Below are 24,480 nucleotides of genomic sequence, written 5' to 3'. Positions count from 1 at the left end.
CCTCCAGTCCTGTTCTTCTTCTCCTTCTTCTTCTTCTCTTCTTCTTCTTCTCCGAATTCGAATCTCCAAATTCGAACTACGAATCGGAACTCATTTTTTTTACCTATACCATGATAATATGATTTGTTAAAAAAAAAAAAGAAATTTAACTTTCTACATTTGTTTTACCATTTTAATGCTAAGTAAACGGGGAATTGTAATTTTTTTTTTAATCTTTTATATGCTATTCATCACTTTTCATCTTAAATCAAATTCAATCTCAAGTTCTAATTTCAAGTTTCTTTCAAGATTGTTAACTTGTTAGAAGTAGCTAGGTAGTGCAAATTAGTAATAGAAATGTTATTCAAACATAATTTTGGCTAGAGATTCTGTTTATATGAGTACTCGTTTGGTTTAAATAGTCTATCCATACGTTTGGTTTAAATAGTCTTTCCATACATAATATCCTCATATAGTGACCATTAAATCCCCAGAAGCGTGAAATACAATATAAGAGATTAAAAAAAGAATTAGAATAATGAATTAGATTACAAAATTTATTTGTTAATCATTCTTCATAATATTAGACCTAACCAAGTATTAGATATAATATATGATCTTAAGATTAATAGTCCTATAAGTGTTAATATCATCTAATCTAATTCATTTAAATAAACATGGCCTAAGAGCATCCCCATCTCTTTCCTTATATTACCTCCTTACTCAAAATAAGGAGTTTTTCTGTCAAAAGACACCCCCCGCAGTTCCCCTATCCAATCCCCAAATATAAGTATTGCTACAGTGACTCCATATTTCTAATCTGATAAATTCTTATTTTATTTCGTGTTGAAGGCGCAAAGTATGTCCTCCCAGACATCTTCCTGGATGTCCCGTGAGAGTCCTGGAACTAAAGAAGAAAAATGTTCAAAATTAACTTGACTGGTCGACCGCCCCAATCTTTACTCTGCTCCTTCTGATATGTTGTTGCATGTGCTATTGCATTTGTTTTTATTATTTTATTATTAAAAAAATATTTAAATTAAAAGTAATTAAAAATATTATTTTAGTAGAACAGAGAAAGAATAGGGAGTTTGTTAGAAGAAGTAGATGAAAAAGTGATTCCTAAAATAGAGAATGAATTTTTTAATAATATTTTAGGATAAAATTTAGATAGTCAGATAAGGATGCTCTAAGATTTGTAACCTCTACCCCTAGTCTGCGCTCCACAATTCAACAGCATTATCATGTAGAGTAAATTTTATTTATGTACTGTGTCCTTAATTCAGTCATTTATTTCAACATTCCTGTAAGCTTTAATTTGTTTCTAAGCATTTCACCAAAGCTAAATCAAATGAAAGATAATAGCCATTTGTTTTTCCTAGTATTTTTTTTTTATAATTAATTAAGAGAAGACGACGTAGGCCTCGACCTTGGCATGGAACAGATAAGTCCAAGTCTGCCACCAGTGAATGTAGTGGTCCCACAGCCACCAGAACATGGAAAAAACTACCCTAAAAACATAATCTCAAATTTGTGGATTGTTTCGTCTCATTTATTAATCGCTTCAAATCCAACTTCCTGACGTGTCGTTAAGGGTGAATTTAAGTCACGAATCTGGGGTCACTACCATTTCAACGAGACTATTTGGCAAATGAACACAGAAAATGAATACAATACCATTGTACCAACATGAACTTCTGGTGAAATTATACCTCATTGCTGATTAGTCTGTCTCTCCCATATCATTGTCCGACTACGCACGACTTAGAACATTCAAAGTTGGTGCAAGCAATCTTTAATCGTATTCTACGATTCGTATTCAACTTATTTCCGTACAGTTTTGTGTTGAGTCCATTCTGTCAAACAGTATAAGCCAATAACAATTTTGCCTTTTGTCAAGTATATTTCGAGTCAAGTCCACATGCATGACTGAGAGGCCTCTTTTGTGCTATCTTAAAGCCACCACTCCAAACTTTAGCAATTCATTTCATTGTCATTTGTGTGCTTCACCATAAGCTAAAAATGAGAATTATTTTCATTACCCGGCTTTTCTCAATCACCATACTTACTATCCTTTGCATTAGAGCCATTCCAGTATATAGCCAATGTTTGGAGGATCAAAAATCTTTGTTGCTCCAATTGAAGAATAGCCTCAAATTTAATCCAGCTATTTCTGTCAGGTTAGTGAATTGGACTCCAAGCAATGATTGTTGTGGTTGGAAGGGTGTGACTTGTGATCAAGCGGGTCATGTTACAGGTCTGGACCTGAACAGTGAATCAATCTCCGGTGGAGTCAACCAGTCAAGCAGTCTTTTCAGACTCCAGTTTCTTGAGTGCCTGAATTTGGCCAACAATAGCTTCATCTTCACGCAAATTCCATCCAGTTTCGGCAGCCTCACTTGTTGAATATTGGCTACAGATTCTGGAGGTCACCCCATGTGAAAGGGGTGATCCTCATGTCAACAATGGAAGGCAACCTACCAAGGCAACCAACCAAGTCAAGCTTGGTGGCCACCAACCATGTCAAAAGTCAAGAGTGAAGGCTCTCCCACCTACTCCTTTGTGTATAAATAGAGACGGGAGGGTGAGGATATAATTATCAGATGTGGAGCTGAGAGGTGTGAGTTGAGAGCAAAGAGAGAGAGAATTACAGAGAGTGTGTAATTCTTACCATTTGTTCAATATAGTGAATCCGCTGCCCGTGGACGTAGGCGACTTGCCGAACCACGTTAAAACTTGTGTGTTATTGCTTGTTTGAGTTCCCTGGTGTGCCCCCGATCCTCAACAATTGGTATCAGAGCTCGGGTTGCGAAAAATCGAATTTTTCCCGAAAGTGCCCAGATTTCGAAGTGCTCAAAATCCACTTTTGACCATACCAGGAGGAAGAACTCCCCAAGAGGAGTCCAGAACAGCAAAAACAGAGCCAAGAAGCCTTCACACGCGCCCTCACGCGCTCTCTGCACAAAGCGCGTCAGACCCAGTCTCACCACGCGCCGCCACGCGCCGTTCAGTCACCGGCGCGTGATCTCCAATCTCACCCACGCGCCACACGCGCGTCTCCCAGGTAGAAGACGAGCAACGTGGCGCCACGTCAGTGCCACGTCAGCGCCACGTCATCCGCCACGTCATCGCCACGCGTCCGACCGTCAGGCCACGTGTCAGACACGTGTCAGCCAAGTCAGCCTGAGCCGCTGACCAGCCGCGTTGACCAGCCGTCAAGCCGTTGACCGCGCCGCCGATCCTCCGTTGACCGCGCCGCCTGCGCCGTTGACCGAGCCGTTGACCAGCCGTTGACGGGAGAAATTATCCGGTGCATCTCAGCGCACCAGATTCTGCAGATCTGACCCGTCCAAAGTGTTTTTGCCAGATCGGAGCCATTCGGAGTCCGTTTTTGACGATCCAATAGTGCTTCCCAACTATTTGGAGTATTTCGGACACATCTGTACGGTCAGTTTTTTGAATTGAAGTTTCTAAAAAATGGCATAATCTAGAGCATCCGAGTCCGTAAGTAATCCAGCCAGTACAAGCACTTCTAGGCATTGGACCCCGGTGTCCCATGCCAAGTTCGAGGTAGAGAAGTTCGATGGAAGCAGCAACTTCGGCATGTGGAGATGCGAAGTTAAGGATATGCTTGTCCAAATGAACCTGCACTTCACTCTGGGAGACAAACCAGATGACCTGGACGAGATAGAATGGGAGAGGGTGAATCTCCTGGCCTGCAGTTCCATCCGACTTTGCCTTGCAAAAGAGGAGAAGTATGCCTTTACAGAATATGATATTGCGAAGAAGCTTTGGAAGGCGCTGGAAGATAAGTTCATGACAAAGAGCATTGAGAACCGGCTCTACTTGAGGAAGAGGTTGTTTCGTTTCGACTACATTAAAGGTATTTCGATGAACGAACACCTAAATAATTTCAACAAAATTATTACGGATTTGAAGAATTTGGATGATGACGTTGGTGATGAAGACAAAGCACTGTTATTGTTAAATTCCTTGCCTGACTCGTATGATCATCTCACTACTACTTTACTGTACGGTAAAGAGAAGATCAAGTATATTGATGTTGCAAACGCCTTGGTGAACAATGAGTTCAGAAGGAAAGATAAGTCTGCAAACAGGGACTCAACATCCGAGGCATTAACAGTCAGAGGCAGAACAAATAACAGAAGAAATATAAGGCGAGGAAAGTCTCGCTCAAAATCCAGGGGGAAACCTTCAGACAAAAGACGTCTTGCAAAAGACGAGTGTGCAGCTTGTCGCGAGAAGGGACATTGGGCAAAAGATTGTCCAAATAAAGACAAGACAGAAGAGAAGATGAATATTGCACGAGATGGAGATAATGATGAAGGAGGAGCCTTCACAGTTTCATCATATGGCCAGTCAGATGAATGGATAATAGATTCCGGATGTTCATTCCATATGTGTCCTAACAAGCAGTGGTTCTCGAGCTTACGAGAGTTCGATGGAGGAGTTGTGCTGATGGGCAACGACCAAGCTTGCCAGACAAAGGGGATTGGAACAATTAAACTGAAGAGCCATGATGGAACAATCAGAATTCTTGAAGATGTACGGTATGTACCAGATCTAACCAAGAATCTCATCTCAGTGGGAGTTTTAGACTCCAAAGGTTACAGAGTAACCATGGAAGGTGGAGTCCTTAAAGTTGTTCGAGGAGCATTGGTTGCAATGAAGGGTACTCGACAGGGAAATTTATATTTCCTAGATGGCTCTACAGTCACAGGGAGAGTGGCTGTCTCCACCAGCTCAGAAGATGATGCATCAGACACTTCCAAACTTTGGCACATGCGCCTAGGGCATGTCGGTGAGAAGGCTTTACAAGGGTTGGTAAAGCAAGGCCTGTTGAAAGGCGCCAAGACGGGGAAGCTTGAGTTCTGCAAGCATTGTGTATTGGGCAAGCAAACAAGAATCAAGTTTGGTACTGCAATTCACCGTACCAAAGGGATTCTAGACTATGTCCACACCGACGTATGGGGTCCTTCCAAGACTGCTTCGTTGGGAGGTAAACACTACTTTGTGTCATTCATTGATGATTTCTCTAGAAGAGTTTGGATTTATACAATGAAACACAAAGATGAAGTCTTAGACATCTTTCTTACGTGGAAGAAGATGATTGAGACCCAGACAGGCAGACGGATCAAGAAGCTCAGATCTGACAATGGTGGAGAATATACATCAGATCCCTTCTTTGAGGTTTGCCAGAATGCAGTGATAGTGAGACATTTCACAGTTCCTGGAACACCGCAGCAGAATGGAGTTGCAGAACGCATGAACCGCACTTTGGTGGAGAAAGTCCGGTGTATGCTGTCACAGTCTGGATTGAGCAAGGCATTTTGGGGCGAGGCATTGAACTATGCTCGTCATCTTGTCAACAGATTACCTACTGCAGCATTAGATGGGAAGACTCCCATAGAGGTATGGTCAGGAGTCCCAGTTACTGATTATGACCAGTTACGTATCTTTGGATGTCCAGCATATTTTCATGTTACAGAATCTAAGTTGGATCCAAGAGCCAAGAAAGCCATCTTCTTGGGCTTCGGTGACGGTGTCAAGGGATACAGACTGTGGTGCCCTGAATCAAAGAAAGTTCTCATCAGAAGAGACGTTACCTTTGATGAGTCTGCAATGCTGAAGCAATCAAATCCTCAACAGAATGAGGAAGCATTGAAGAAGTCAGTGCAGGTGGAGTTTGAGACTCCAACAAAGACTAGTCAGCCAATCAACCATCCTGAAGAAGTCTCAGAGGATAGCTCTGAAGAGAGTTCAGATGAAAATGAAGATCCAGAGGCTCCGCAACAATCAGAACCCATTGCAATCAGGAAAGGGAAAAGGGTTACTAAGAAACCCAGTTGGATGACCGATATGGTAGCCTATGCACTTCCAATCATTGAAGACAATATTCCTTGCACTTTCAAAGAAGCCGTGCATAATGTAGAAAGTGTCAAATGGAAGGAGGCTATGGATGAAGAGATCGGGTCACTTCACAAGAACCAGACTTGGGAGTTGGTGCAACTTCCAAAAGGCAAGAAAGCAATTGGGTGTAAGTGGGTTTACACCAAGAAGGAAGGCATTCCAGGCAGAGACAACATCAGATTCAAAGCTAGATTGGTAGCTAAAGGCTATGCTCAGAAGGAAGGAATAGACTACAATGAGGTATTCTCACCTGTTGTGAAGCACACGTCTATTCGCATCTTGTTAGCTTTGGTTGCACAGTTTGATCTCGAGCTCGCCCAACTCGACGTCAAAACTGCCTTCTTACATGGAGATCTTGAAGAGGAGATATACATGTCCCAGCCAGATGGTTTCAAAATTGCTGGAAAAGAGAATTGGGCCTGTAAGCTGAACAAATCGCTGTACGGATTGAAGCAATCCCCGAGACAGTGGTACAAGCGATTTGATCGGTTCATGATGGAGACAGAATACACAAGAAGTCAATTTGATCATTGTGTATATTTCCGTAAGCTTCCCGACAGTTCCTTCATCTATTTGCTCTTATATGTAGATGATATGCTGATAGCATCTACGAGCAAGGTGGAGATTGACAAACTCAAGGCACAGTTAGCAAGGGAGTTTGAAATGAAGGATTTGGGAGAAGCAAAGAAAGTTCTTGGCATGGAGATCAAGAGAGACAGGAAGAAGGGCATGGTTTGTCTGACACAAACCCAGTATCTGAAAAAGGTGTTAGACAGATTTGGCATCAATGGGAAAACCAAAGCTGTAAGTACACCATTGGCCCCTCATTTCAGGCTTAGTGCTTCGTTGTCTCCACGTACAGAAGAAGAACGGAAGCATATGGCACAGGTTCCATATGCAAATGCAGTTGGTGCATTAATGTATGCTATGGTTTGTACACGGCCTGACATCTCGCATGCTGTGAGTATGGTAAGCAGGTATATGCATGATCCAGGAAAAGATCACTGGCAGGCAGTGAAATGGATCCTAAGGTACATACATGGCACGGTCAATCTGGGATTGAAGTTCGAGAGAGATAACCGACTCGGGCAGAATTTGGAAGGATATGTGGACTCAGATTATGCTGGTGACTTAGACAAACGCCGGTCAACAACAGGGTATTTATTTACGCTTGCTAAAGGGCCGGTAAGTTGGAGGTCAACGCTTCAGTCAACGGTGGCTTTGTCTACTACAGAGGCAGAGTACATGGCAGTAACGGAAGCCTTTAAGGAAGCTATTTGGCTACATGGGTTGATTGAAGACTTGGGAATTGTTCAGAAGCACGTTGAGGTGTTTTGTGACAGTCAGAGTGCCATTTGTTTGGCAAAGAACCAGGTTCATCATGCCCGCACTAAGCACATTGATGTCCGTTTCCATTTCATCCGAGAAATAGTGAATGAAGGGGATATTCTGCTTCAAAAGATTGGTACTGCAGATAATTCAGCCGATATGCTCACAAAGGTAGTTTCTGGGATCAAGTTCCAACATTGTTTGGACTTGGTCAACATCTCTCGGAACTAAGCACCTTCGGGTGCATGGCAGTGTTGATCGATCACTATGTTGGATAAAAGAATCCTCGCCAAGGTGGAGATTTGTTGAATATTGGTTACAGATTCTGGAGGTCACCCCATGTGAAAGGGGTGATCCTCATGTCAACAATGGAAGGCAACCTACCAAGGCAACCAACCAAGTCAAGCTTGGTGGCCACCAACCATGTCAAAAGTCAAGAGTGAAGGCTCTCCCACCTACTCCTTTGTGTATAAATAGAGACGGGAGGGTGAGGATATAATTATCAGATGTGGAGCTGAGAGGTGTGAGTTGAGAGCAAAGAGAGAGAGAATTACAGAGAGTGTGTAATTCTTACCATTTGTTCAATATAGTGAATCCGCTGCCCGTGGACGTAGGCGACTTGCCGAACCACGTTAAAACTTGTGTGTTATTGCTTGTTTGAGTTCCCTGGTGTGCCCCCGATCCTCAACATCACTAGCCAGTGAAATATCTGAATTTGTCAAATGCTGGTTTTTCTGGGCAGATTCCAATTGAATTGTCGCTCATGATAAGGTTGGTTACTCTTGATCTATCTACTCTTTACTTCCCTGGAATTCAGTCACTGCAACTTCAGAACCCAAATTTATCAACCCTTCTTCAGAATCTTACTGGGTTTACAGAACTTTATCTTGATGGCGTAAATATATCAGCCAAGGGGAGTGAGTGGTGTCAGGCAATTTCATCTTCACTGCCTAATCTACGAGTTTTGAGCCTGTCCAATTGTAATCTTTCTGGCCCTATTGATTCTTCTCTTCTGAAGCTTCATCTCTTTCTGAAATCCATCTGGGTTCGAACAATTACTCTGCTCCAGTTCCGGAGTTCTTTGCCAATTTCAGAAATTTGACAGTCTTGAGTCTTAGTTCTTCTAACTTGAAAGGACAATTTCCAGAAAAGATTTTCCAGATACCAACATTGCAAACTCTGGACTTGACAAACAATGGATTTCTTAATGGTTCTTTGCCAGAGGTTGGACAAATTGGATCCCTTCAGAGGCTTGTGCTTAGCAACACGAATTTTTCAGGCAAATTACCCGATTCTATTGGTAACCTGAGAAATCTGTCCAGGGTAGATCTTTCATTCTGTGATTTCAGCGGACCCATTCCAAATTCAATCCTCAGTCATCTTGTTTATTTGGACTTGTCATCTAACAACTTTAGTGGTCCAATCCCATCCTTTCATATGTCCAAGAATATCACCTATATAGACCTCTCTCATAATGCTCTATCAGGTCCAGCTCCTTCTAGTTACTTTGAAGGGCTTTTAGATCTTGTATCTATTGATTTAGCTTATAATTCATTCAATGGACGTGTTCCCTCATCTCTGTTTTTCCTTCCATCTCTGCAGAAATTATTGCTTTCCAACAACCAATTTGCTGGTCAAGTTGCCTTATTTCCAAATGGATCCTTGTCTCCATTGGATACACTAGATTTGAGTAGTAACAAACTGCAAGGGCCTATTCCCACATGTTTCTTTGATTTTGGAAGTCTCGATATCCTCTCACTTTCTTTCAACAACTTCAGTGGCACCATACAGCTTGAATGGTTTCAAAGGCTGCAAAATCTTACGAGACTTGACCTTTCGTACAACAACCTGTCAATCAGTACAAGTGAGAGTAATTCTAGCTTGACTTCGTTTCCCCAGCTCAGCACATTACGATTGGTTTCTTGCAAGCTGCAAGAATTTCCTCCACTAATGAACTGGTCAAGCATGGTCTATTTAGACCTTTCAGACAACCAAATTTCTGGGGCAATACCTAATTGGATTTGGAATGTTGGCAATGGAACTCTAATGTGTTTGAATCTTTCTTATAATCTCCTAGTGGGTATGCAGAGACCATATACTATTCCTAGTCTTTTTGTCCTTGATCTCCATTCCAATCAACTCCATGGTGAGATCCCAACACCACCAGAATCAGCTGTCTATGTGGACTACTCGAGCAACAATTTCAATTCTTCTATCCCTCTAGAACTTGGCAACAACCTAACATCTTCTATTTTCTTTTCTCTTTCAAATAATAACCTCACTGGTGTCATCCCTCAATCAATATGTGACTCAAGCAACCTTCAACTTCTTGATTTGTCCAATAATAGATTCAGTGGCACTATACCACAATGTTTGATTGAAAATTGTACTACGACGCTTGGGGTACTGAAATTACGCAATAACAGTCTTACTGGTAATATTTTCGGGACATTCCCCATAAGTTGCTCTTTAGTGACACTGGACTTTGATGGGAATCACTTGGAAGGACATGTTCCAGAATCTCTAACCAATTGAACAAAGTTGGAGGTTTTAAATCTTGGTAACAACTACATAAATGATATCTTCCCTTGCTTCTTGAAGAGCTCATCGCTTTTGCGTGTACTGGATTTGCGATCCAATAGGTTCCAAGGAGGCATTCAATGTGGAGAGGACCATAATAATAGCTGGCCTAAGCTTCAAATTATTGACCTAGCTTTGAACAACTTCAGTGGTCCTCTGCCAAATAAATGCTTCTTATCTTGGAAGGCAATGATGGTTGATGGGGGTAATGCACAATCAATTTACAATCAGCAGCATTATGAGTTCCTGATGGTTAACCACTTCTTCTACAAGGGTACAGTGACAGTTACCATCAAAGGGATACAGATAGAGCTGGTGAAGATCTCCACTGGATTTACCTCCATTGATTTCTCAAACAATTGTTTTCAAGGAGAGATACCAGATACAATTGGGGATTTGAAATACCTCTATGGTCTCAACCTATCGCACAATTCCCTCACAGGTCAAATTCCATCATCACTTGGAAACTTGACACAGCTAGAATCATTAGACCTCTCATGGAACAAGCTAAGTGGAAGCATTCCAGTGCAACTTGCAAGTCTTACATTTCTTTCATTCTTGAACCTGTCATACAATCAACTGGTTGGAATGATCCCAAGAGGCTCCCAAATTCAAACATTTCCAGAATCTTCATTTGAAGGAAACAAAGGATTACGTTGGTTTCCTTTGAACCCTAGTCGCGGTGAAGCTGAACCGATAGGATTGCCTACACCAACAATTAATGATAGACATTCATACTCTTGTGAATCTCACATTAATTGGGTGAACATAAGCGCTACATTGGGGTTTAGCGTGGGCTTTGGAGTTGTTATTGGGCCACTCGTGTATTGCAAAAGATGGAGAAAATGCTACTACAAGCATGTTGATAAAGTTATTTTCATGATTCTATGTCAGCAAGACCTACGCTAAAAACCTGCACGAATAGTTCAGTGGTAAAGTGGTTTATCTTGGGACGAAAAATAAACCTTGTCTGTTGTCCTTGGTTTGATTTTTACTAGTGTGGTGCCTAGTTTTACCTAATATACATGATTGCTGGTATCTGAGTTTTTTTTATTCTTACTTTTTTTATAAGGGTGGATTCAATGTGATGCTTTATACATTGGTGAGTTTCATGTTAGAGATTACATAAATCTGATTTGAAGAAATCATCACTGCTGAAGAAAAGTGTTGAAAGCAGAATGCTTTGGCTCAATTTGTTTTCAATGCAAAGGCAAAGAAGCAAAAAAATGTGTCAAATTGTCAATGCCTTTGGTAAACCTGCATATACTATTGCATGATAGTTGTATGTGACTAACTTTTGGATAATGTGAAGCTTGCATAGTAAAGGGGTGGGTATAGAGCGGGTTGGATTGTGCTTGCACTACATTCTGAGGATATATGTGCCATCCTAGGCTCGGTCTATCTGATATTAGGCTTAATCTAGTCATCCTAAGCACAACTTTAAAAGGTTTTTTAAATTCTAAACATGTCTACTTAACTCAATATATACGGGCTACTAATTTTTTTTAGTTCTGAGTCTAGTATTAAATTAATTGGACCCTTTAATAATTATTTAAATTTAGATCATTATCAAATAACCAAACCAAACCAAACCAAGTTTTAAGTCCCATCAAATGGGTCGGCTACATGAATCATTCTTCTCCACTCGATTCTATCAGCAACCATTTGGTTAGTTTTAAGGGGAACAACCTAGTATTTAATCGATTCAAAATAAGATTCATTTTCATAAGGGATCTGAGCGGTTATTTTTTACGTGTTGGCTGTCGGCTACCTAACATACAACCCTCTTCCTTTACCCGGGTTTGGGACCAGTAGAGTTGTTAAACAACCCTGGCGAAGTTACGTCGTTACCAAATCTAATAGTAAAACGAATTTGGGCTTTTTAACAAATGTTTGAATTGGCCTTCCAAGAAATATTTAAATTTAAACCACACAATGGAGCATTATATATATCTTGTCTTTTAGTATTTTTCTAGTTTTTTGTGTAATAAATATTTTATAAATGGGCAGGCCAGGTCAAGTTGGGTTACAATTTCTTGTCCCAAGTCAACCTTGAAAGTTAAACGGTTTCAAAATCTCAGCTCAACTTGATCCCATGGGCCAAATACCCCAAACCCTAACAATATCAGATAAAATTGATGGGGTCAGGCAGGCCTCGCGCCCATGGTAACTAGCTTAGATGAGTGAAATGAAGATTATTGGTATATGATGTCATGGTAATGACAATTTGACTCGTTCTTTGCACTATTGATGTGTGATTTGCATTCCATAGCTTTCCCAATAGCCAACAAATTAACCATATCTTGTGCAGTGATGCCAATAAGAATAGGTCGGCTTTAGTTTTTTCCTGTAATAATTCTGAATAGAGGAAAGTTGAATGCAGCAGAGGCAGAATGCATTCAGGTGTTTGATATTTGTGTTCCTTTTATTATTTTTTCTTTAGTTATTTTGTTAACTACTTTTATTAACTAAAATAAATAAATTTACTACCCCCCACCACCACCACCCCCAAAAAAAAAACAATTGTATGATAATGTCCTGGAAAGAGTTATTCAAAGACATAACCAGTTGTTATTTTATTTATTTTTTGTTCTTTACATTGTACAAGATGGAGAAATTGGTACTGGAAACATATTAATAAAGGCTCTCTTCAATATTCTTTGTCAAGAAGATTGAAGAAGGAAGAGTTCACAAAATTTTGATTCAGAGAATTTACGTTTGATGAAAAGAATATCACAATTCAAGAGTACACTTGTTTTTCGAATTTTGAACTTGTGTAAGGAAAAATAAAATAGAAGGGAAAAGAGATACTCTAATTTTTGTTTCTGCATGTACAAATTGTGTGAGTTGCCATCAATTACATGCCTCAATCTTGGGTGAAATTATTTGTAGTACCAATGTGGCTATGCCATGTTACTCGAATGAAAATGATGTGGCTCGCCACGTGGCTCTTTTTTTTTCTTTTTTCCTTTTTTCCATTCTTTGATCCCTTTCCCATTCTGTACTCCAATCATTCTTCAAATGCATTTTCTCATTGCTGAACAAAAACAGATTATGAAAGGTTGAGGCACAATTAGCGGAAAAATACACACCGATTGCAATTGCAGTCCAATGAGAATTGGAGTCTCTTTAGTGCTTTTGTTTTTTCTTGATTTCGTTTGTCTCAATGAATGAAGAAGATTGGCATTGGTTCCTAGTAAATACAGACCATAGAACAATGCCGTAATCTACACTTCAGAATTCCCGAGTACATTTTGTTTGGTTGAATTTTTAGAATATATATATATATATTTTTTCTTCTTTAAAAATACAAAATTAAATTTGATGAAAATAAACATTAATTTTTCAAAATTATTTTAACTCTAAAAAAGAAAACCATACAAAAATGATGAGTTTTTATTTTTATTTTTTACCAAACTAGTTTTTAGTTTTTTGTAATAAAAACAAAAAACAAAAATTGACAATTCAGCCAAACACTATGGTCACAAGAAGCTTTCATTCCCACTGGCAAATAAAGTTGAATTTTAGTAATGGATGGAACAATAAATGAACGAAGAAAAAAAAAAAGACAAAAAAGAAAAGCAAAGAAAAGAAAAGTAGTACACAGAAAATGAATCAGCAAGGGATTGGATCAAAAGGGACCACGTACGGCTAGCATTCCAAGTCTTGGTCTTTTAAGTAAAATGATGGGTAGTAAATTGCGATGGGACGTTTAGAAATGAGGAGAGTCACGTATCTCTTTTATTTTATTTTATTTTATTTTTGTTTTATATCACCAAGATAAATAATAAGATATTATTTATTTTTGGCCTTTTTAACCCGCTAATATCTTACTGAGAGGGTAATTTTTGGAAAAATTGGGCCGAGCTTCGAGTTGGGTTTTGAGGCCCAAAACGCGAAGGACTGAGTAAAAAAGGCCGTAAAGGGTATTCCGGCCCAGGAGAGATTAAAGGCACTCCGGCCCAAGCTGTTAGAGTTACTCCGGTCAAGAACGATAGATTTACTCCGGTTCTGAGGAGATGTTAACTCACTCCGGCCCAAGGAGGTGAGATTACTCCGGCTCAAGAAGAGATAGTTACTTCGGTCCAAGGAAGAGTAAAACTACTCCGGTTTGGAAGCAACTCACAGTTGGGCCGGTCTCAGTTAGTCCGGTCACAGTATGTTCTGGGAAGGCCGGTGTCGGAATCAGTCCGGTCGTGACTTACAATGGTTAGGTCGGTCAGAACTTGTTACTTGGAAGTTTGAACTAAGCACATCAAGGTTGAACAGGGCAGCCGAAGTGAAGAGTTGGAGGTGAAGACCGAGCTAAGGATAGTTCGGCCCTCTGTGGCTCGGTATAGCCAATTTTACTTCGGTCAAATGGAAGTTCGGCCATAAAGAAAACCATCCCACTTGGTTTAAGCAGTGGGGGAGGGTGTAAAAGGATAAGCATTATCCTTAGGAGAATGAATCCTAGGAGGACTCTGCATGGAGAAGTACAAGTCCTACTAGGATTGTGCCACGGGAAACTTATAAAAGCTCACAAGCATCACCTTGGAGGAGGTAATTGAACACAATCTTTCTGAGAACTTAGAGCTTTGTCTATTTGTCAAGTTTTCTGACTTAGGCATCGGAGAGGTTTCCGGCACACACCCGCCGGCTAGCTCACATTTGTGTTTTCAGGTAACAAAGCGACGTCGTACGGAGGAGCGTGGACTTGGTCAACAGGATTATACGAGGAGAGTTATTTCCTCCCCGTACAATTGGCGCCGTCTGTGGGAAGAACAGACAAGAACAAAAACCTCTTGACTAAGCTTCTCCTTTTCTCATTCAATGGCACACATTGAAGACTTGCCGCAGTCCGCCGTCGACGGACTAACTCCAGAGGGGGGCGCAAGGCGCGAAGGATTACCCTCTGTCCCTCCTATGGCGGATCTGGAGCCCCAACAACATAACTCCAGGAGGAGTGGCAGGGGAAGGCGGAATAGCAGCCCTCGTCACTCTCAGAGTCCTGACAGGCAAAGGAGGAGGATTGATCCTCAAGCCCTGGAAGATCGCGTGAAGGAACAAGATGAACTAATTCGAAGGATGGCGGCGGACATGGAGGCCTTGAAACGCCAGATGAAGACCAAAGATGTGGCGACAGGAGAGGGGCGCAAGCACAAGACGCCCCCTCGCCACTCAGAAAGTCGTAGTAGGAATACTACACCCTCCCAAGGAGAGAGCAGAAGCCTCAGGACAGACGACACTCACTCCTTATCTTCAAGGACTCGTCACTCCAGGTCTGAGAGGACGAGATCCGAAAGATCATACACTGAAGGAAGCACGTATTGGCCTTCACATTCACACCAAACCAGATCCATACAAACCGAGCTACCCAGGTCATCCGACTTACGAACCGTGCTAGAAGAAAAAGCACGATGCAAGGAAGATGCCAGGGCAAGGGATCCACACCGAGTTTCGGCCTTACAACGGTTGGCTCCTCGGACGCACGGAAGCGTCGAGGTTGGAATGCCAATACCGCGACCGGCCTACGAACCAACGGACAAGGCATTGGCAAGACTACAGACCTCGCCGTTTGTCCCAGCGATCGAAAACGCACCCCTACCATCAGGCTTCCTTCAGCCGAAGTTCAATACATATGAAGGGAAGACGGACCCGTATTCACACTTGAGCCACTTTCGCCAAGTCATGGCCGTGTACAGGCGAAACGAGGCCTTAATGTGCATACTTTTCCCATCAAGTTTGGGCGACCTAGGCTTGACTTGGTTCGAAAAGCTCCCAGAGGGCAGCATAGCCTCCTGGGCCCAGTTGGCAGAAGCGTTCGTAACAAGGTTTCGGACAAATACTAAGACACCGGTGGAGATAGACCAGTTACTCTCCATCGACATGGGTGAAAAAGAGACCCTCAGATCTTACAACAGTCGCTACTGGGAGACATTCAACCAGATTGGAGACTGCCCCACCAATCTGGCCATTGCGCAATATAAAAGAGGCCTACCAGTAGGAAACCGATTAAGGGACTCGATCACCATGACGCCACCCCTCACCATGGAGGCCCTGATGGAAAGAGTGCATCAGCACATCAGGGTAGAAGAGGATGGCGCGCGTGCTAAAGCAAAATCAAGTACGATCGCGGCATCAGAAAAGAAAACCCCTGCCAAGGTCAACACGGTTGACCGAAATAACAAGAACGGACGTGGCAGACGGGATAACGGAGAAGACCCAGACAAAAGATGGTTGAGAATCCGCACTGCCATAACAACGGTGTTCAAAAAACCAATATATCGGATTCTGAGCGAAATCAAAGATGAGCCTTTTGTCAAGTGGCCAGCCAAGCTTGGGGAAGCTCAGAAGAATTACGACGACAGATCTCGGTGCACCTTCCACAAAGAAAAAGGACACCGAACTGAGAATTGCACGCCACTGAGGCAGCATTTGGAAGAATTGGTGGCAGCAGGCCACTTGGACGAATACATTGAAGGAGGAGCAAAACCGGCCCCCCAAGATCATAATGACCAACCCAACAGAATGCCAAACGATGCACCACCACAAGGCATTATCAATGTAATTCATGGAGTTTTTGAACCTGAGCGCGTATGCGAGCTTAGAGGTTCGATCAAGAAGGCTGAGCACTTTAGGGAAGTATTAAGTGCCCAACCCGCCATCAAGAAGGGGAGGACAGAGGCAACAAACGTCATGTCCTTTTCGGATAAGGACTTGGAACGAATTTACTGCCCCCATAATGATGCCCTGGTTGTCACTCTCCGAGTCAAGGATTTTGACGTCAAGCGGATTCTGATTGACCAGGGTAGTTCATGTGAGATCATGTATTACGACACATTCAAACAACTAAAGCTGCAAGACAAAGACTTGGCACCTGTAGTTTCTCCCCTGATTGGATTCAACTCCATGCCAGAGTGGCCTGTCGGCAAAATAATCCTTCCAGTCAGAGCAGGAAGTGTATCAAAACAGGTGGAGTTCTGGGTATTAAAGGTCCCCTCCACCTACAACATCATCCTGGGCAGAACATGGCTGCATGCCATGCGTTCGGTAGCGTCATCATACCATCAGGTAATGCGGTTCCCCAATGACGCCGGTATAATCGAAGAAGTCTATGGCGATCAGATCATGTCAAAACAGTGCTTCGCCACAGCAAATGGAAGCCGAGCTGCCAAAGGATACGTTCATTCGGTGGAAGAGCCAGAAAGTAATGAACTATTCGCTGACGTCGGCAAAGAGGCTGATCAGAAAGCGGTGGAAGACTTGGTGGAGGTAAAAATAGATGAGAAGAACCCGGATAAGTTCTTCTTGCTTGGCTCATCATTGACCAGCGCTGAGAGATTAGAGGTCTTGGAATTCTTGACCTCTAATATCGAAGTGTTTGCCTGGACACCTTACGACATGCCAGGCATTGATCCAAACTTCATCAGTCACCAACTCAATGTCCACCCATCTGCCAGACCAGTCATTCAACGCACACGCAGATCGGCACTCCACCACGCCGAAATAGTGGCAGAAGAGGTAGGCAACCTGCTGGAGGTAGGAGCGATAAGGGAAGTGCACTACCCAAGATGGATCTCCAACACCGTCGTAGTGCCAAAAAAGAACGGTAAATGGCGTGTCTGCGTCGACTACAAAACGGTCAACAAGGCGTGCCCAAAAGATAGCTTCCCTCTACCAAGGATAGATCAACTGGTGGACTTAACGGCAGGACATAACCGACTTAGCTTTTTGGATGCATACAGAGGCTACCACCAGATCGCCATGCATGAACCAGACCAGGAGGTCACATCCTTCACAACACCAAGGGGATTATATTGCTACAAGGTCATGCCCTTTGGCCTAAAGAACGCAGGGGCGACATTCCAAAGGATGGTCACCAAGATGTTTGAACCATTGTTAGGCAGAACAATGGAGGCGTACATCGACGACATGGTGGTCAAAAGCAAGGATGAGAATGACCATCTGAAAGACCTAGGCGAGATGTTCCAGATCCTGAAGAAACACAAGCTACGCCTCAATGCGTCCAAATGCGCATTCGGAGTTGGATCTGGCAAATTCTTGGGCTTCCTGGTGACCAACCGAGGTATAGAAGCCGACCCCTCTCAGATCAAAGCAATCCAGGAGTTGGAGAGACCAAACTCAGTCAAAGAAGTGCAGCATCTCACTGGTATGGCGGCTGCACTCAACCGGTTGATAAGCAGATCGTCGGACAGACTACGACCGTTCTTCCAAGCTTTAAAGGCCAAGTTTGAGTGGGATGAAGAATGCGACCGAGCTCTGGAAAGCTTGAAGGAGTACATGTCTTCCCCACCACTACTTGTTACTCCAGTTCCTGGTGAAGAACTCTTTTTGTACCTAGCAGTTTCTCAGCACGCAGTTAGCGCAGTGTTGGTTCGTGCAGAAGGAATACAACACCTACCCATCTTTTATGTAAGCAAGACATTGTTGGGAGCCGAAACAAGGTACTTGCCCTTAGAGAAGCTAGCATTAGCGTTAATGATGGCATCCAGAAAGTTGGCGCATTACTTTCACGCCCACACTATAGTCGTCCTCACAGCCTTTCCATTAAAAGCTCTGTTTGAAAGGGCGAACTTCAGTGGGCGAATTTTGAAATGGGCAGTAGAGTTGGGACAATTCGACATCAAGTTCCAACCAAAGACCGCAATAAAAGCTCAATCTTTGGCAGACTTCGTCGCAGAGTTTACTCCTGGAAGTCATCATATCTGCCCAGTCGACCTGACTGACTCAACCGAACTAGGGACGGAAGTTGACGCCGGAATAGCGCAACCCCTAGTGGAAGGTAGTCCATCAACCGAACTAGGGACGGAAGTTGACGCCGGAATAGCGCAACCCCTAGTGGAAGGTAGTCCATCAAGCACAAAGGCAGACCACATTAAGGACGACAAGGAGGAGCCAAACAAAGGCTCACCAGCAGTTCAAACAGAGGACGAAGGGCAGACAGCCAATATGGACTTTGAAGAAATCACCATCCTTGACCCCACGGCATCGTTTGACCCTTCCACCTGCTGGAAACTATTCGTTGGGGAGATGTGGAAGCTCTTTGTGGATGGAGCATCCAACCGACATGGTGCAGGGCTTGGCATAGTCCTCATCTCTCCAGACGGCCTGGTTATAGAGCAAGCAATCAACCTTGGCTTCCCAGCATCCAACAACGAAGCAGAATATGAGGCGCTTCTCGCAGGACTCAAGTCGGCACACTTCATGAAAGCAACCGAACTAATGGTGTACAGTGACTCACTGCTGGTGGTAAACCAAATTTCTGGGGAATACGAAGCAAAGGATGACAGAATGGCCAAGTACCAAGAGCTAGTCAGAACGGAGATCAAGAAGTTTGATGTGGTAAGGATAGAACAAATTGGCAGGGAGGAAAACAGCCGAGCGGACGAGCTAGCAGGCCTTGCCTCAATGGCAGATACATCAATCCCTCATCCATTACTCATCGACTTCTTACCAAGACCAAGCATAGAAGACCCCGAAGCAGAAGAAGTATGTTGCGCAGAATTAGGCCCTTCTTGGATGGATCCCATCATCCTGTTCTTGAAAGACGGCATCCTACCAGAAGAGAAAAAAGAAGCCAACAGAATAAGGGCAAAGTCACAACGATTTTGGCTATCTCCATCTTTGGCATTATATAAGAAGTCGTTCTCTGGGCCTTACCTCAAGTGCGTTCATCCCAGCAAAGTAGAAACATTCCTGTTCGAAATACATGAAGGGGTATGTGGAAGTCATCAAGGGGGAAGGTCGCTCGCCTACAGGGCTATTTCACAAGGATATTGGTGGCCATATATGCAAGCAGACTCAGAGAAATACGTGAAGAAGTGTGAAAAATGCCAGAAATTCGCACACCAAATACATCAACCAGCAAGAGAACTCCTACCTTTAACTAGCCCATGGCCTTTCGCAATGTGGGGCTTAGACATAGTAGGACCACTTCCAACAGCACCCGGAGGCAGAAAATTCTTTCTCGCAGCAACAGACTACTTCACAAAATGGGTGGAAGCAGAAGCATTGGCATCAATCAAAGAAAAAGATGTGAAGAAGTTTGTTTGGCAAAATATTATCACTCGGTTTGGCATACCAAAAGCACTGATCTCAGACAATGGAACTCAGTTCGACGGCAGAATCTTCAGAAGCTTTTGTGAAGAATACAAGATAGAGTTCTACAATTCCACACCGGCGTATCCTCAAGCAAATGGGCAGGCTAAAGAAAAGGCTAGAGAAAGCAAAAGGCAAGTGGGCGGATGAACTTCCTCATGTTTTATGGGCTTACCGCACCACACCTCGGCGATCAACTGGAGAAACACCATTTTCCTTGGCCTATGGCATGGAAGCAGTGATCCCACTAGAAGTTGGCCTCCCCACAATTCGAAGCGAAAATTTTGATCCAGACTTAAATGGAGAAGCCATAGCCTTAGAACTCAACCTTGCAGAAGAAAGAAGAGAAAGAGCGTTGGTCCACATCGCCTCATACCAACGAGAGTTAATCAAAAAATACAGCAAAAAGGTTCATCCAAGACAATTCAAAATTGGCGATTGGGTATTGCGCAAAGTAATGGGAAACACCTTGGTCCCAGGAGACGGCAAGTTAGGCCCAAATTGGGAAGGTCCTTATAAGGTGGTTGGGTTAGCCGGCAAAGGGGCATACCACCTAGAAGACAAGGATGGCAAGGCAATCCCTAGGCCATGGAATACGGCCAATCTCAAGATATTTTACTTTTAGCTTTTCTCTTTCAAACATTATGTAATTTTCTCTTCCTTCAATAAAATGAGATTCTTTTTAGCACAGATTACTCTTTGTAAAAGTTAGCTTTCAAGACTTAAGTATATTGCAAGCATTCCATTCTAAGTCAGCCGGAAAAACAAACTTAGAGGTTGGCTGGATTAAACCAACACCCTTCCTAAGCCCAGGATAAGGATCCAGGCTGCAGGACCTTTGGTCGGAATAACCAAATACTAGAAGTTAGCTGGAAAAACTAACTTCAATAGTTGGCTGGAATAAACCAACACTTGTTACTCTTCAGCCGAAGTAATTGTAAGGCTGAAGAGTGGTTGGCTAGAATAAACCAACACTTCGTACTCTTCAGCCGAAGTAAGTGAAAGGCTGAAGAGCGGTTAGCCGGAAAAACAAACTTAGAGGTTGGCTGGATTAAACCAACACCCTTCCTAAGCCCAGGATAAGGATCCAGGCTGCAGGACATTTGGTCGGAATAACCAAATACTAGAAGTTAGCTGGAAAAACTAACTTCAATAGTTGGCTGGAATAAACCAACACTTGTTACTCTTCAGCCGAAGTAATTGTAAGGCTGAAGAGTGGTTGGCTGGAATAAACCAACACTTCGTACTCTTCAGCCGAAGTAAGTGAAAGGCTGAAGAGCGGTTGGCTGGAATAAACCAACACTTGTTACTCTTCAGCCAAAGTAAGTGTAAGGTTGAAGAGTGGTTGGCTGGAATAAACCAACTCTTGTTACTCTTCAGCCGAAGTAAGTGCAAGGCTGAAGAGTGGTTGGCTGGAATAAACCAACTCTTGTTACTCTTCAGCCGAAGTAAGTGTAAGGCTGAAGAGTGGTTGGCTGGAATAAACCAACTCTTGTTACTCTTCAGCCGAAGTAAGTGCAAGGCTGAAGAGTGGTTGGCCGGAATAAACCAACTCTTGTTACTCTTCAGCCAAAGTAAGTGTAAGGTTGAAGAGTGGTTGGCTGGAATAAACCAACTCTTGTTACTCTTCAGCCGAAGTAAGTGCAAGGCTGAAGAGTGGTTGGCTGGAATAAACCAACTCTTGTTACTCTTCAGCCGAAGTAAGTGTAAGGCTGAAGAGTGGTTGGCTGGAATAAACCAACTCTTGTTACTCTTCAGCCGAAGTAAGTGTAAGGCTGAAGAGTGGTTGGCTGGAATAAACCAACTCTTGTTACTCTTCAGCCGAAGTAAGTGCAAGGCTGAAGAGTGGTTGGCCGGAATAAACCAACTCTTGTTACTCTTCAGCCAAAGTAAGTGTAAGGTTGAAGAGTGGTTGGCTGGAATAAACCAACTCTTGTTACTCTTCAGCCGAAGTAAGTGCAAGGCTGAAGAGTGGTTGGCTGGAATAAACCAACTCTTGTTACTCTTCAGCCGAAGTAAGTATAAGGCTGAAGAGTGGTTGGCTGGAATAAACCAACTCTTGTTACTCTTCAGCCGAAGTAAGTGCAAGGCTGACGAGTGGTTGGCCGGAATAAACCAACTCTTGTCACTCTTCAGCCGAAGTAAGTGTAAGGCTGAAGAGTGGTTGGCTGGATTAAACCAACGCTTAGTACTCCTCAGCCGAAGTAATTATGTCGGCTAAGGCGTGGTTGGCTGGTAAGTATAGTTTAACCAACCAAAAACCGAAATAACACTTGGAGTAATAGAAGACATTACAAATGCAAGCATACACACAATAACCGGAATAAGAGACGTAAAATTTTCATTGCAAGAGAAGTCATTACAAGGGGGCTTAGTTCGGTTACAAAGAAAAACAGAATACAAAGTCAAGCGAAAAGATCTTCAATCTCGGCATCAAAGGCAGCATCAGTGACAGCTGGAAGACCGGTCTCTGGTGGCAGGACTCCTTCAGTCACAACAGTGGCATCGACCGGAGCCACAGTTTCATTTGGCTGTTCAGTAGTCAGATCTTCCACTCTGGACTCCGGCCGATCTATCTGATCCACGTTCTCAACCGGAGTACCCTCAGAAGCAGAATCTTCGTCAGTATCTGAACCTTCAAGGAATTGCTGCTGCATGGCATCCGCATACCCCGCAAGGGACTTCGGTATAAAGTACTCTGGAGGGTTGAAGACCTCGGTCTGTTGATCATGACCGAGCTTCTCCACAGCCGCCCTCCAGCCGCACTTGAAGAAAAGCTCCTTGGCGGCATCACATTGCTTGACGTAGGCCTCCTCTGCCTCCTTGAAACCTCGCTTGTACACCCCCTTGTCGACCGCCTCCATGTTCTTTTTCAGTTCGCTTATTTCGGCGTCCTTTCTCCTCTCAAGCTTCAACAACTCCCGCAAATACTTGTCCTTCATAACGATGGCAGCTTTCTGCTTCTCCGCTTCCGCCGAATTAACTAGATCGGCAAGACGGCCGTTTTCCGCTTCTAGCTCGGCCATTCTCTTTTCGGCTTGTAGTAGTTCGGCCGACTTTGCTTCGGCTTCCGCCATTGCCTGCCTTGTGGTTTTGCGGAGCTCTTGGACTTTCCTATAAGTGACATTGTTCTTTTGCAAGGCCTGGCAAAACAAAAATCTCGTCTCAGCCGAAGTAAAAGTTAGAAAAATTTAGACAGGAAAAAGCAGACAGAGCTACTTACCAAGATCATGGACTTGGAAGCAGACCGAATTGATTTCATTTCGGTGTTCAGTTGCTTCAAGTGGTGCTCCATGTCCTTGGGGAGGCACACACTTTTGGCCAGATTAAAGGCCAGTTGGTGGTCTTTTTCAGCCACGACCGAATCAGTGGCTTTGATGTTTCGGTCATTGAAGATCAAAGGCGGAGCCCACTTCGGAGATCGAGCTCGATCAGTTTGCTCTGGTTGGGAGGCAGGATGAGGACTTTGGGGGACGGATTCGACTTCATCAACAAGTTGCTGTTCGGCTGACGTAGATCGGGCGCGTTTTGAAGGACGAGATGAAGAAGGCCGTTGTGAAGGAAGGGCTACGACGGCGGGCTGAACCTCAGTAGTTGGTGTTACTTCGGCCCTGGTTGTTGCGGTCAGGAGGGCCCTAACTCTGCTTTTCTTTGCCATTTCTTCTTCAGCTGTTAGTGGGACAAGTCTTATCTCGGGCAAAGTTGGGTCCGGTTCTGGGTCTTCCTCGAGAAGAAAATCGGTTACCTTTGCTTTCCGTCGACCGCTGTAACGGTAGGTCGGTTCGAAATTTAGAAGCTTGGCCCAATCTCTTTCTTTAACCCGAAATGCGGCTCGCAAAACTCCGAGGTTGGGATAGCTATACAAGGAATGGAGATGGGCGAAATCTGTAAAAAAGAGAAGTGTTAGTTCGGCTAATAGACTAAACAACCGAGATAACTTACAAAGCAGAAGACCGAAGTAAAATTACCAGGCTCTCCCATTTTCCAATTTATAGGTCGGCCAGGAATTTGAGCTTGAAAATCCTCAAAGTTCCCAGAGACCCAAAAGAAATCATCATCATTTAGATCTTTATCCGGAGTATGTTTAATTATCTTCTCTCGACGGCGACGAATTCTAAGGTAGTAGACCCACCCAGCATTCTTTGAGCCAATAGAGTATTGATGAAAGATCTCGGCCAGACCAAGATTCAGTCCGGTTTGGTGGTTTAATGCGGCTATCCCCATTATAATACGATATGTGTTGGTGGATAGTTGGGTGGGACATAACCTAGTCTGTCTAAGAAATTCGCAGATTAGCGGTTGGACAGGAAACCGTAGTCCGGTTTCTATTATGGATTGAAGGGTAAAGGGCACGAAGCCTTCATTGTTCCAGGGGGTAGCATCTTTTTCGGCCAACGTCAGATGGACATCATCAGGAATCTGGTAATCTTGCCTAAATTCGGCCATGCCACCAGGGGTTTCGACTAAATATCTATACTTACCCATTTGTTGTATAATTTATGAATGAATTATTTCGGTGCAAAAACTAGGCTCAGTAGCTCGGTTGAGCACACGCAGGAG

The 24,480-nt window shown here is 43.4% G+C and overlaps 1 pseudogene across 1 annotated transcript; it reads left to right on the top strand.

Moving 5' to 3' along the window:
* Positions 1 to 1,856: 1,856 nt before the first annotated feature.
* Positions 1,857 to 10,923, top strand: LOC145822323 (receptor-like protein 6; annotated as a pseudogene). The gene is made up of 2 exons (XR_014363431.1): positions 1,857 to 2,380; positions 7,941 to 10,923. The product of XR_014363431.1 is annotated as a receptor-like protein 6 (transcript).
* The last annotated feature ends 13,557 nt before the right edge of the window (positions 10,924 to 24,480 follow it).

Source organism: Camellia sinensis, chromosome 3, assembly GCF_055761805.1.
Source record: "Camellia sinensis isolate YWXY chromosome 3, ASM5576180v1, whole genome shotgun sequence".
In the NCBI taxonomy this organism is placed as follows: Eukaryota; Viridiplantae; Streptophyta; class Magnoliopsida; order Ericales; family Theaceae; genus Camellia; species Camellia sinensis.
The sequence above is the reverse complement of the archived record's forward strand: the minus strand, read 5'-3'. Positions and strand labels throughout refer to the sequence as shown.